We start from the raw sequence: 10,646 nt of genomic DNA, 5'->3' as shown, positions 1-10,646 counted from the left end.
TAGAATCAGTTTGTTTGGTTAGGAGCTCAATTTTTCCTATAAATAGAAGCCTCCCCCTTGTTGAAAAATAGTTAGTGTTTATGCATCGTAACTCTACTCCACCTAAGCCAAGAACTGTGAATTCATTTAATAATTCACTAGTTTTTGGAGCTTCCCTCTTTCTTCAATCCCCATTAGTGGCTCCATCAACATACTTAACCAATTGATTGGTTGGGGGCCTCTACCGTGAACAAAGAATCAAGCAAGTTGTAAGGTAATTAGTGAATATTGATCTTTCTATAATTTCTCAATGTTTCTCTCTTCTCAACCCCTCTCAAGCTTGAGAAGTTTAATTGGTATGGTTTTTTTTAAAATACTATTGGAGTTTGAATAGTAGTGAAGAGTTACATAAGTTAATAAATGCTATTGAAGTTAATTTTCATTTATGTTTAAATTCTAATGATTTTTATGTAAATTCTCTCTCTCACTCAAGAAATGGTCATACTCATGACCCGTTCTCAATCCAAATCAAGCTTTTCATAAAGCTTTTCCTTAACCCAAGATTAAGCTATGCTTGAGGCCAATTTAATGGCTTTTTTCTATGCTATTAGTTTATGCATATTGATGATTCAATCCACTATAGATTAATGATCCAATTAGAGATCATTTTAATTATTTCCTTAATGATAAGCTTTATCCCTTAGGAAAAAATTGAGATTTATCAGTCATAGCAGCGGAGCTATGGCAAAATTTTTATAAAAATTATGCATAAAATAATTTCATTCAAAGCATAAAAAGAGGACTTCCTACCATATTCTAGGAATCATCATCCTAGATTAATTGAAAGAATTTCATTATAATCATGGAGAAATTGAATTTTAATATTATGCATAAAGGATAAATTTTTATATCAAAAGTGTTATTTTTACCATTTTTATTTTCATGCATAGAAGTATGCATAATGGATAAATTTTTATATCAAAAGTGTTACTTTTATCATTTTTAATTTTCATGCATAGAAGTATGCATAAAGGAAAAATTTTTATATCAAAAGTGTTACTTTTATCATTTTTTAATTTTTCATGCATAGAAGTATGCATAAAGGAAAATTCTTATATCAAAAGTGATACTTTTATCATTTTTAATTTTCATGCATAGAAGTATGCATAAAGGATAATTTTTTTATATTAAAAGTGTTATTTTTATCATTTTTAATTTTCATGCATAGAAGGATGCATAAAGGAAAATTTTTTATATCAAAAGTGTTACTTTTATCATTTTTAATTTTCATGCATAGAAGTATGCATAAAGGATAATTTTTTTTTATCAAAAGTGTTACTTTTATCATATTGGATTTCATGCATAGAGGTATGCATAAAAGTTGAATATTTTATTATAAAAGTGTTACTTTTAGCATAATTGAATTTCATGCATAGAGGTATGCATAAAAGATATGGGAAGTGATAAGATATGATAAGATGCATGTGGATGTGGATGTATGAATGTGGATGTATGGATGTGAATGTGGATGTGGATGTGGATGTATGAATGTGGATGTATGGATGCATGAATGTGGATGTATGGATGTGAATGAGGATATAGATGTGGATGTATGGATGTGAATGTGCATGTAGATATGGATGTATATATGTGAATGGAAATGTGGATGTGGATGTATGTATGCATGTGGATGTGGATATGGATGTGTATGTATGAATGTGGATATGGGATGTGGATGTATAAATGAGGATGTGAAAATGGAGATAAGCATGTAGATGTGGATGCATGAATGTGGATGTATGGATGTGAATGAGGATATAGATGTGGATGTATGGATGTGAATGTGCATGTAGATATGGATGTATATATGTGAATGGGAATGTGGATGTGGATGTATGTATGCATGTAGATGTGGATATGGATGTGTATGTATGAATGTGGATATGGGATGTGGATGTATAAATGAGGATGTGAAAATGGAGATAAGCATGTAGATGTGGATGTATGGATGTGAATGTGGATGTGGATGTGGATGTATGAATGTGGATGTATGGATGTGAATGAGGATGTGGATGTGGATGCATGGATGTAAATGTGGATGTGTATGTATGGATGTAGGCATGTAGATGTGGATGCATGAATGTGGATGTATGGATGTGAATGAGGATATAGATGTGGATGTATGGATGTGAATGTGCATGTAGATATGGATGTATAGATGTGAATGAGAATGTGGATGTGGATGTGGATGTATGTATGTATGTATGTGGATGTGGATGTATGAATGAGGACGTGATAATGAATGTATGCATGTGGATGTGGATATGGATGTGTATGTATGAATGCGGATATGGATGTGGATATGGATGTGTATGTATGAATGTGGATATGGGATGTGGATGTATAAATGAGGATGTGAAAATGGAGATAAGCATGTAGATGTGGATGTATGGATGTGAATGGGGATGTGGATGTGGATGTATGGATGTGGATATGGATGTGAATATATGATATGTGATGTGAAGGAATCTGAAGTGAAGAGATGAAAAATGATATGATTGGATGAGTACACATATAAATGAAATGTGGAATAAGTAATGTGGATTGCATGAGGGATAATGTGGAAAAATGAGAGTTAATATAGAAATTGTATTTGTAAACTGTTTGTAAATGCTGTTTGTAAATGGCTGTTTTATGTCAAGAATGCTGGGAAAGCATTTTGACCGTCTTGTGATTAAGGTCGTGGAGACCTAACTGATAAAGTTGCAACTGCTGACGGAGAGTCAATGGAGGACGTCTCGCGTAGCAAGGTCGGCCGAGGTCTTGACCAGCCTCGGTTCGATTAAAATGGTGAGCTTCCGGTACGGTGGATGAGGGACCAAGGAAGCGGCCTATGAGTGAAGCGCTAGGTCACCTGCGAAGGATCCTAGAGGGTGCTGACCATACGGTGCTCGGGCTCTGGGTCGCCCAGGATACCCACGCGTGCGTCGAGGAAGATATTGGAACAAGGAGTAAGAGTTGTTTTCTGGAACCGGGCATGGATCTGGTTGACTGACCTTGCTGGTCCTCAACGGATGAGTCCATGGCTCTTTTATATGGATCTGTTGGTTGATCTTGCTGATCTTCAACGAGAGTCCATCTTGATAAGTGATTATATTGCCGAGTATTATGGGCTAGGAACTATGGAAACGGCCTCTGTGTGGACAGGTGGTGAGCGTTCTAGTTGCCAATGATGCCATAGATACTCTGATGAAGGAATGATGGGAAATTATGAATCAACTGGATAAATTGGGAGATTGTGATCAGTGGTACTATGGTTTCATTAAAGGATTGTTTTAAAGTTAGCTGATGCTAAGAAAAAGGCAATTTTCATATTGGGTGTGTAAGTGGTGTGGCTAGTTTTATGTTTGCATGAAATTCCGGCTAGGGGGCCTTGGAACTCTTTTCCTTGGTACCCGGGACAAAACCTAACCAAATTCCAAATTGGATCCCATCACTACAGTGGTTGGGCGGTTGGCTAACCCATGGGATCGGATGGGGTTAGGCTGGACTGATGGATCCGTAAACCGAGACTCAATTTCTGTTATTACGATAGATGAAGTAAGTCCCGGATAGTAATTGTTCTATGGATAGGAATCAACGGCTGTGCCTCTTGATGGGGAAAAAAGCGTTGATCCCAATGATCCAAGTGCAAGTTTCTTCCTTGATCCGACCGAGTATCTTTATAGGTGCAGTTGGATCAGCGTGATCAGTAATGATCTTGACTACGTTAGAGTAAAAAAATTATCCTGGTGGAATCGCCCGTGCTTTCCGGGTAAGAGAAGTTTTTCCGGGTTCGGTTTTGGAAAAACCGACGGATTAGTCTCTTGTCCGGATATCCGTGGACGAGGCCCCGAATGTGGGACCCCTGTCCCGTGCGAGAAGTACTACTTCCGCTGCTAGTACCCGAATCCGTTGCTCGGTGGGAACAGGGGGATCTCACAGTTGGTATCAGAGCATTTGGTTAATAAAGATCAATTGAGAAGACAAATAGGTCAGAAATTTATCAAGAAACACAAAAAGGTTGTAATTGTGTGATATAATTCATACAATTTGATATTCAAATTGAAATTCGTAATTTGGTAATTGGGTCTTCAGATGGAAGTACCGCAATTATATAGAATCCTTGGCTTGCTAGACATGATGGTATTTACCTTATAATTCCAAGGGCCGTGACTATCCGTATATACCGAGAGTATAACTGCAGCTCTTTACTGACAGTATATACGAGTAAATCTAAGACTTGAAATTATAAGCGTTAATGCTATCCAGATGATGAATTTGAATGTGGTTGATATGATTTTTAATTCTGTTTGGGAACTGATGAATTGATTGGGATTCTGATTGAAAAATGATGATTTTTGAAATTTAGTTGAAATATAATAACTTGAGCAAAACCGCAATGAGGATGAATGGGACGAGTCCCTGTAATGATAAATGATGATAATGATTTCAACAAATCACTATGAGATTAGTGGATTGTGCTGTCAAAGTACTACTGTTAACACTTGACTCGGTATATCAAGTTAAGGGATGACAAATTGAAAACTTGCTTGACTGAAATTCCCGTGGAGGAATGTTCAGAAAGAAAAAATTTCGATCTGATGGACCATTATTGTGTTAAAGATATGAATGATATGATCTGAAATGAATTTATTTAATGATGAGTTCTATATAAGGGATATTTATCCCCGTATTCTGTTGGGTTGACCAGAATATAAGGAACCCTAGAATAAATTGGATCTTAAGAAAAAGAGTTGTTCTCTACTTGGCGAGATGAAGACATCTCACACTTTTTTAAGTGGGGTAGAATGTAAGATTCCTCCCCAGCCTTCGAGGCATACAGGAGTAAGAATCTCCCTTTTTGATCTTAAAATTATTCCCTCTCAAAAATAAAAGAAAGATTCTGTTTAAAAAAAGGAAGACCCTTTCCCTAGAATACTTCTCAGGAGTCACGCTGTTTTAAGGATTTAGAACAATGAGTTCAGAAGTGAAAATCGGTGTTTTGGATACCAAAGTTTTGGTCTTCATTCGAGTACGGCACAAAAGAAGTTCTTTATCTATTGGGGAGTTTAAGAAATTATCCCCCAGATATTGTGAGCCTTATCTGACTTCAAAGAAAGTAAGTGACTTAGCTTACGAGCTTCTTTTATCTCCTCATCTCAAAGTTCTTAATGCCTTCTATAGAAAATTGTGCCAAACCCAAATCATGGAAAGACGGTAAAACTTCAGTGGCAAGCTACCGTTGGCTTCTAAGTTACGCTAGCTCCTTCCTTTATATAAGTCGTAACTTTTACTTGTCGCTCACAGTAATCTTACTCCCATCGATCTCCTTTCTTCCTAATCTCCTTCATGGCTTGGCAACAAGAATTAGTTTTATCCATAATGATTCCTCACCTTCAAGACGCAAGTGAATCTGTGAAGAAGGATTTTATAGAGCAGTATGAGCGCTCACTTTTCCCTCACTTGGGAACTTCTGTAGCGCAAACCAAATGGCGGACCTATCAAGACATAACTAGGGTAACACCCTGGGGTCAGCAGCACTTTCGTAACAATGTCCGCTTGGCCATGGTTATTGAAGCTTTGGGTTTGGGTCCCCGATACTACTGCGTCATGAGATCAAGGCATCCTGGGTTTTCTGAGCAGGTCTTCTTACTGGCGTGTTTTCTTCCTCATGAGAAGATATGCCTTTACCCCGTTTTTGGCTTGCCTCTCAGAGGTCCTTTTGTTAGAACACCTCATACCACTGAGATAGGCGCAGCAATAACCCACAGAATCATTCCCATAGATGAGTTACCTTATACTTGTGCAGCTTGTGAGGACTGCTTTTGTGATCATATGATGGACGGGCTTATGGAAGTGTAAAGAGTTCTTCTATCTTTACTGTATAAGTTCCGAGAATGAATAAAGTTTAAATCTTGTTCTTATTTTGAATCTTGCTCTCTTTAAGACGTTTCTTGGTGGTTAATCTTGATTAAAATTTTTCTCTAAGTCTCATATTCGTGAATCTTGCGAAATTATCACAAGTTGCGAGATGAGGACATCTCGCGTTTTTTAAGTGGGGTAGAATGTAAGATTCCTCCCCCACCCCCTTTTTGATGTCTAGTATCTTTCCCTATAATCAATCCCTCTTCAGAAATATAAAGACCTTGTTTCTATCTGTTTTAGCCTAGAGAGAGAAAAATATTCTAGAGAGAGAATATTCAGATTTTGAATATTTTTGGATAGAAAAATATCTCTTCTAATTCAGATGAGTTCCCCTGAAACAGAAATTCAAAAAGAATTTTCCAATGTGCAATTGGAATTAATTGAAAATAGGTATAAAGAACCTTAGCCTAAGGGTCTAGATTTTCAGAAATCTTTAGACTATGGTCCAATTAAGGTTCCTATGGACCAATAGCATCAATCCATGTGTAGGGAGGAGATAAATCCAACTTGTAAAAAAAGAAAATACCCAAAAATGAGTAAATGCTCACATGAGGTGAAGAGTTGAAAATGTACAAGGTTTATTAGTAAAAAACTATGTGCAATATTAAAAATATGAGATATTTTGGGTATCCAAAAATGAGTAAATGCTCACATAAGATGAAGAGTTGAAAATGTACAAGGTTTATTAGTAAAAAACTATGAGCAATATTAAAATGATTCCATTATGACACATATGTAAGGAAGGGGAGTTCTTTAAAGGAGGTGCATATTTCACATAAGATGAAGAGTTGAAAATGTACAAGGTTTATTAGTAAAAAACTATGAGCAATATTAAAATGATTCCATTATGACACATATGTAAGGAAGGGGAGTTCTTTAAAGGAGGTGCATATTTCACATAAGATGAAGAGTTGAAAATGTACAAGGTTTATTAGTAAAAAAACTATGAGCAATATTAAAATGATTCCATTATGACACATATGTAAGGAAGGGGAGTTCTTTAAAGGAGGTGCATATTTCACATGCTTGAATGAGTTTTAAACTCATAAAAATTGAGATATTTCATCTCTCCTCTCTCCTCATTCAAGTCTAGTTCCAAAAAGTTAGCTTAACTGACCTAAAAATGGTCAAATATTGACCAAACTGATTTAGAAAATTCTAGAATCAGTTTGTTTGGTTAGGAGCTCAATTTTTCCTATAAATAGAAGCCTCCCCCTTGTTGAAAAATAGTTAGTGTTTATGCATCGTTACTCTACTCCACCTAAGCCAAGAACTGTGAATTCATTTAATAATTCACTAGTTTTTGGAGCTTCCCTCTTTCTTCAATCCCCATTAGTGGCTCCATCAACATACTTAACCAATTGATTGGTTGGGGGCCTCTACCGTGAACAAAGAATCAAGCAAGTTGTAAGGTAATTAGTGAATATTGATCTTTCTATAATTTCTCAATGTTTCTCTCTTCTCAACCCCTCTCAAGCTTGAGAAGTTTAATTGGTATGGTTTTTTTTAAAATACTATTGGAGTTTGAATAGTAGTGAAGAGTTACATAAGTTAATAAATGCTATTGAAGTTAATTTTCATTTATGTTTAAATTCTAATGATTTTTATGTAAATTCTCTCTCTCACTCAAGAAATGGTCATACTCATGACCCGTTCTCAATCCAAATCAAGCTTTTCATAAAGCTTTTCCTTAACCCAAGATTAAGCTATGCTTGAGGCCAATTTAATGGCTTTTTTCTATGCTATTAGTTTATGCATATTGATGATTCAATCCACTATAGATTAATGATCCAATTAGAGATCATTTTAATTATTTCCTTAATGATAAGCTTTATCCCTTAGGAAAAAATTGAGATTTATCAGTCATAGCAGCGGAGCTATGGCAAAATTTTTATAAAAATTATGCATAAAATAATTTCATTCAAAGCATAAAAAGAGGACTTCCTACCATATTCTATGAATCATCATCCTAGATTAATTGAAAGAATTTCATTATAATCATGGAGAAATTGAATTTTAATATTATGCATAAAGGATAAATTTTTATATCAAAAGTGTTATTTTTACCATTTTTATTTTCATGCATAGAAGTATGCATAATGGATAAATTTTTATATCAAAAGTGTTACTTTTATCATTTTTAATTTTCATGCATAGAAGTATGCATAAAGGAAAAATTTTTATATCAAAAGTGTTACTTTTATCATTTTTTAATTTTTCATGCATAGAAGTATGCATAAAGGAAAATTCTTATATCAAAAGTGATACTTTTATCATTTTTAATTTTCATGCATAGAAGTATGCATAAAGGATAATTTTTTTATATTAAAAGTGTTATTTTTATCATTTTTAATTTTCATGCATAGAAGGATGCATAAAGGAAAATTTTTTATATCAAAAGTGTTACTTTTATCATTTTTAATTTTCATGCATAGAAGTATGCATAAAGGATAATTTTTTTTTATCAAAAGTGTTACTTTTATCATATTGGATTTCATGCATAGAGGTATGCATAAAAGTTGAATATTTTATTATAAAAGTGTTACTTTTAGCATAATTGAATTTCATGCATAGAGGTATGCATAAAAGATATGGGAAGTGATAAGATATGATAAGATGCATGTGGATGTGGATGTATGAATGTGGATGTATGGATGTGAATGTGGATGTGGATGTGGATGTATGAATGTGGATGTATGGATGCATGAATGTGGATGTATGGATGTGAATGAGGATATAGATGTGGATGTATGGATGTGAATGTGCATGTAGATATGGATGTATATATGTGAATGGGAATGTGGATGTGGATGTATGTATGCATGTGGATGTGGATATGGATGTGTATGTATGAATGTGGATATGGGATGTGGATGTATAAATGAGGATGTGAAAATGGAGATAAGCATGTAGATGTGGATGCATGAATGTGGATGTATGGATGTGAATGAGGATATAGATGTGGATGTATGGATGTGAATGTGCATGTAGATATGGATGTATATATGTGAATGGGAATGTGGATGTGGATGTATGTATGCATGTAGATGTGGATATGGATGTGTATGTATGAATGTGGATATGGGATGTGGATGTATAAATGAGGATGTGAAAATGGAGATAAGCATGTAGATGTGGATGTATGGATGTGAATGTGGATGTGGATGTGGATGTATGAATGTGGATGTATGGATGTGAATGAGGATGTGGATGTGGATGCATGGATGTAAATGTGGATGTGTATGTATGGATGTAGGCATGTAGATGTGGATGCATGAATGTGGATGTATGGATGTGAATGAGGATATAGATGTGGATGTATGGATGTGAATGTGCATGTAGATATGGATGTATAGATGTGAATGAGAATGTGGATGTGGATGTGGATGTATGTATGTATGTATGTGGATGTGGATGTATGAATGAGGACGTGATAATGAATGTATGCATGTGGATGTGGATATGGATGTGTATGTATGAATGCGGATATGGATGTGGATATGGATGTGTATGTATGAATGTGGATATGGGATGTGGATGTATAAATGAGGATGTGAAAATGGAGATAAGCATGTAGATGTGGATGTATGGATGTGAATGGGGATGTGGATGTGGATGTATGGATGTGGATATGGATGTGAATATATGATATGTGATGTGAAGGAATCTGAAGTGAAGAGATGAAAAATGATATGATTGGATGAGTACACATATAAATGAAATGTGGAATAAGTAATGTGGATTGCATGAGGGATAATGTGGAAAAATGAGAGTTAATATAGAAATTGTATTTGTAAACTGTTTGTAAATGCTGTTTGTAAATGGCTGTTTTATGTCAAGAATGCTGGGAAAGCATTTTGACCGTCTTGTGATTAAGGTCGTGGAGACCTAACTGATAAAGTTGCAACTGCTGACGGAGAGTCAATGGAGGACGTCTCGCGTAGCAAGGTCGGCCGAGGTCTTGACCAGCCTCGGTTCGATTAAAATGGTGAGCTTCCGGTACGGTGGATGAGGGACCAAGGAAGCGGCCTATGAGTGAAGCGCTAGGTCACCTGCGAAGGATCCTAGAGGGTGCTGACCATACGGTGCTCGGGCTCTGGGTCGCCCAGGATACCCACGCGTGCGTCGAGGAAGATATTGGAACAAGGAGTAAGAGTTGTTTTCTGGAACCGGGCATGGATCTGGTTGACTGACCTTGCTGGTCCTCAACGGATGAGTCCATGGCTCTTTTATATGGATCTGTTGGTTGATCTTGCTGATCTTCAACGAGAGTCCATCTTGATAAGTGATTATATTGCCGAGTATTATGGGCTAGGAACTATGGAAACGGCCTCTGTGTGGACAGGTGGTGAGCGTTCTAGTTGCCAATGATGCCATAGATACTCTGATGAAGGAATGATGGGAAATTATGAATCAACTGGATAAATTGGGAGATTGTGATCAGTGGTACTATGGTTTCATTAAAGGATTGTTTTAAAGTTAGCTGATGCTAAGAAAAAGGCAATTTTCATATTGGGTGTGTAAGTGGTGTGGCTAGTTTTATGTTTGCATGAAATTCCGGCTAGGGGGCCTTGGAACTCTTTTCCTTGGTACCCGGGACAAAACCTAACCAAATTCCAAATTGGATCCCATCACTACAGTGGTTGGGCGGTTGGCTAACCCATGGGATCGGATGGGGTTAGGCTGGACTGATGGATCCG

This window comes from Cibotium barometz, chromosome 25 (assembly GCF_041138505.1).
Source record: "Cibotium barometz isolate CiBa-2024 chromosome 25, ASM4113850v1, whole genome shotgun sequence".
Taxonomy (NCBI): Eukaryota; Viridiplantae; Streptophyta; class Polypodiopsida; order Cyatheales; family Cibotiaceae; genus Cibotium; species Cibotium barometz.
Note: the sequence above shows the minus strand (reverse complement) of the source record.